Genomic DNA, 5,199 nt, shown 5'->3' with positions numbered 1-5,199 from the left:
GGTATTTAATGTTCGGCTCCGCCCGAACGTAGACTTTCTTACTTGTTTGGTTTACTTTTGAAAAATACTAGTTTGCAAAAGTTTTCGCTAGAAAAACATTTCCCTTCCTCCACATTTCGCTCTCTCCTCTACCGTTCAACCAATGTTGGTTCGATTTTGTTGGATTTATGTGTTTATGCTGTTACTTTGATGTGCCACTGGCGTGAATTGGTGCCGCAACCATTTTTGCATCGAAAGATCTGCCGGGTGGGGCAGGGCATGTGAAAGGAAGCAATGAGAAAAGATAGTGCCGCTTAAGTGAAAGCTGCAGAGGAAGATGAAGCAACCGTCTTGTGTGGGATTCAAAGAGAGAAATTGTTTATGCAGAAGTGAATAGGAGCAGCAGGCGAAAGGCGAATTGCCAGTGACGCAATTTTGAGTTGAGCAGAAAGAAATAACTTGCAGCGGCCGTGTAATAGACAACAGTGGCGGTCGGTGAAGTTAAAAAATCAACTAATATCCGGTGTTGAGTAGATTTAACTGTTGAGAAATACTAAGTCCAAAAATTTATTCGCTTTACTTTGCTGGCATCTGAATAGAAAGAAGCCTGTGAGAGGTACGACAGCCCGGCACGTCTGTCTGCCAAGTGATATGCAAATCCACTGCAATGCAGCACTTCTGATACATTGCAGCCAAACGAGATTGACAATGTGGCTTATAACTGAAGCTGCTTTGGATATACTGCATTGAATGAGCACCAAATCTGTGGTATAGAAAAAGTTGTTTGTAGGAAGGAAATGACAGCCAGAGCAGTAAAGAAAAGGGTTAGCAAGCAAACAGTAGACTTTTAAAGTGTTAAGGTGGGAAATGTATTTGCGAAATAATTTAAAAGGTCTGGAAAGAAGCTTAACGCTTAATTCATGTGTTTTTCGAAACTACTTTCGAAGGGACTTTGTCTCATAATTGCTGTAGAGCGCCATCTATCGGTTAAAAATGAGCAGAGTGATCTGGCGTGGCAACGATCCAATGCAATCTTCTTCGTCTTGACAGCTCCCACCCTCGCTCTCTTGCTTCTCGACGAGGTTTCTGATTCTTTTCTTTCCGTTTCTCTGCATGCTTAACTTTCCCTCACTCAGGCTCGTTAATGCGTTAGTAGGGAAGTCCTAAACCATGCAGCTTTCTCCTCTCAGTGTCTGCTTAAATTACTTAACCACTTTGCCGTTTTCTCACACTGCGGAAAAAAGAACAGCAATCCCCCAACTCAAGTTGACATTTCCAAATGTAAAAGTCCTGTATCCATGACACTTCAATATATCTGAAGTTGTTTACTTCACAGCTCCTTTAAAATGGCTAATGGCTCACATTATTTACTTTGCATCAGCAATAACACTCAACTTGAATCTAAGGATTGTGAGTAGCAAATGTGGTGAGTGTGCAATGTTTGTGACTTTCAAATGCGGAATCTTTGCTCTCGTCAATGGTGAATGGGCAAAGTGATTGCTAAGTGTACAATTTTCTTAGTTTTCACCGGAAAACTTTTTTGCTAAATAATTTCTGAAATGAAAACTATGAAAAAAATTGCATCATTTGGTCTGCAGAGCTTTCACAAAGAAATCTTGAGAGCTTTTGCTTTTAGTACAAAGCTTTCATGCTAAAATTTAAATATTGCTTTTTTAAGACAAGATTTAATAATTCTCCAACGAATTTCTTTTGAACTTAAGAGTTTTTGTGTGGGCTGAACGGCCAAGTATTAAAGTAAGAGCTTTTGCATTAATCTAGGGTGTTAAAAGGGACTTTTGCATTCTTAGCTTTCTACTTATATATTTTTTTGAAACCTGCCCTCCATGCTTATTATTGGACTGGGAATTTGAAAAATCTAATATACATATCATGATTTTATTTGCCGAGCTTTTATCAACACGAGCTTTCACATGCGACTTAGAATTTTTGCTCGTCAAATCACTAATTATATTTGTTTTTATTTCGGAAAATTTAAATATCTGTTCTTACAAACGCACATAAATTTCGATCTTTTCTTTGTCGAAAGAAATGATTCCACAGGATCTTTCACGCGAATTAAATAGCTTTCAACTTTTTTAAAAAGCTATCACATAAAGTTTAGCTTTCATTTTTTTATTAGCTTTTTGATAAATCGTTGCGTATAAATGTTGCTCCGCTGAGCTTCGTGGAAATGATAGGCTTCCGCTTAATATTACAGAACTCTCTATGCATTGACAAAATTAAGAAGGTTTATTAATGTTCAAACACTATCTCCAACTCCATCTCCAGCTCAAAAGTGATATTGATCGTACATGGTTTTTGTTAAGCATTTTCAGGAAGTTTAAAAAGCTTTTTTGGTCGTTACTCGTCTCAATACATGAAATGAAGGGCTATTAACGTGTGCAATTCTGAGGTATTAATCTTTAAAAAACTTTTCGTCCAAAAGCTTTCCTTAGTGAGCTTTAAGCTTTCTTGAACTTTTTGAAAAAATACGTTTTTCTAAATTTACCATATACATATTTAAAATTTTTAAGAAGTTTAATGTGTGAAAACTTTTAATTAAAAAATAAAAACTTCAAAGCAGATACAAAATCTCCAAACCTTCATTGAAGTGTAAAAACTTTTTGGTGGATAATTTTTTCAAGCTTCGAGTCTTCTAGCTGTGTAAACTTTTTTGTTAAAAGCTGAAAAAAAAATGTAAAACTTCGAAGATCCCCAAACTTTTATTGAAGTGTAAACTGTTTATTGAAAATATTTTAAAGTTTCAAGTCCTCCAGCTGTGTAAGCTTTTTTGTTGTAGCCAGTTTACTACTGCAAATTTTTGGGTGAATAATTTATGAGCACCTGAGCCCTGTTTTTAACCCTTGACTGCTTGTTTAACAACGTCCATATATGTATGTATGCACATAAATTTTCCTTGACACCTCTGACTGCACAAAACAACAACCCTCTAATAAAATGAAAAACATTTTGAACAACTGCTATATAACAATTACTCAATCGCCACTGCATTTATAATTAACTTGTTGTCTCCGTGAGTTATCACCTTTCATTTTGTCAAAGTACTTTTCTATGCTTTGGCTAAACAAATAAAGGGTGGCAAACAATCAGGAAGATTACAGGCAGCGTCGTTTGGCAATTAACTCATTGCTCCATCGCTTCCTGGGAGGTTGACTTTAGCTGACAAAGCTGACAGAGGGTAATTAATTTTAACCCCTGCTTTTTGAGTTTTCGCGCTTTGTTTTTTATATTTATTATCTGCACTGCGCAGAAGCAACTGATTTGAAGGAAGAAAGGGAGAAAAAACGAATTTATGCAGGTAAAGTGATAATAAGGGTAACTCGCTGATACAATTACTCACTTATAGCCAAGGAGGGGTGAGCGAATGAAAGGGTTTAAATAAATTTAAATTAAAATTTTACTTGTGAACTGCACGTTTTAACTGAAGGTGAAACTAAAGTAGAAAAGACTTTTCTCCCAAAACTTTGGGTGTTTTATATCAGCTTTCGAAATTTGGTAAGAATTCAGTGACTATTTGCTTAGAGTTTTCTAGTCAGTGAAGCTCAGTTTTAACCTCTATTTACCTCCAAATCTTTAGCAAGTCTCTTTAGTCATCCAGCATACGCGCCCCAACCCAAAAACACCGTCACCTAGTTTACTTACACTAGTGTTGACCCATCAATGTTTTTCCTCATTCCAATTAGTTTTGTTTTTGTTGCTCAACCACAAAAACCACTTACTATGAGTTTGAGCTTTCAAGTTTAATACGTATTCCACACTTCAGCGCCACTGTCGTTACACTGATGACAAACTGACCACGAATTCATAATGAGTTTGCGGTTGCGGGTTTTACCAAAAAGCAACAGTGCCGCCTACAAACATACAGATAGATTTTGGCTGCATATATGTATGTACTAAGTACAGTATATAGCAGATGAATATGAAAATGTGCGTCAGGTGTTGTTTTTTTTTTTGGTTTGTGTGTGTTTTGTGCTGGAAACTGCTGACAACCACGATTACCATTACATTGATTACCAACACCAATAAGTGTGTGAGTAAATATTTTCCTTTGGATTTGGAGTGACGAATGACAATCGAAGGGAGTGAATAAAAAAGGCAATAAAAATACCGAATGAATAAATGAATAATTTAATTGAATGCAATTGGGTTGGACGAGTGGTGTGAACAGTAAATTTTTTTTGTGGAAGGTGAAGATCAGAAATTCGACTTTAGTGGATCTGTTTTCGTAAGAGTAAAAATCAAGAAATCTTCTATAAAACTCGAAACTTTACATTAAGAAATTACACATCATATTTAAATAAATAGCGAAAAATTTATCAAACAAAAAATTAATAACAAAATTAGATTTTTTGAAAGAACGGAAATCTTTTAAAATTATGCCGTAAATTTTAGTTTTGGAGGATATATAAAACCCAAAAAAAATAATTGACAAAGATTTTTAAATATGTATTAGGTTTTATAAAAAAAAAAATTTCAGCAACAAAATCGAATCAACACACGGAGGAAAAAAAATTGTTCAGTAAACATATGTAATTTTAAAAAGCAAGCCTTAAAACTATAAAATTACTCAAAGAACAAAAAATATAAAAACTTTAAATTAAAAATTTAACAGAACTTAGAATTAAAATATAAAAGTTTTGCTAAAATAAAAAAAAAAAAAAATTAAAAAAATAAAATATAAATATTTTTTTAGTTACTTTACGAAAAATATACTAATAAACAAATTTATTAAACAAAGCTAAATAAAATAAAATAAATTAAACCAAAAACCAAATTTATGAAAATTCAAAATTTAAAAAATATGAAATTATTACTGAGCAAACAAATAATGCCAACAAATGCAACTAAAAAAAATTTTAAAAATTTATAACAAAAGAAACAAGCAATTTCGTAAAAATTGCAACAAAAATATTTCAAAAAATATATAACAAAAGAAATCACTACTAAAAAAATCAGGCTCCGAAATAATAATAAATTGTCACCCGTAGCACTCGATCACTGTGATCCCTGCGGCTTTAAAGATTAAAAAAAATGTAAATAAAGAAAAAATTAAATAAAAACCTATACAAAATCTATACATATTTAATTTGTTAAATGAATTGCTTACATACATATATATAATTTAATATTTCTTCAGAAAATCATGAAAGGCATACCCAAAACGTGTAATTTAACAAATGTATATGAAATTATTAAAAA

This window comes from Rhagoletis pomonella, unplaced genomic scaffold (genome assembly GCF_013731165.1).
Source record: "Rhagoletis pomonella isolate Grant_MI unplaced genomic scaffold, Rhpom_1.0 Rhpom_scaffold_00013, whole genome shotgun sequence".
Lineage (NCBI taxonomy): Eukaryota > Metazoa > Arthropoda > Insecta > Diptera > Tephritidae > Rhagoletis > Rhagoletis pomonella.
This window is presented reverse-complemented; position numbering follows the sequence as displayed.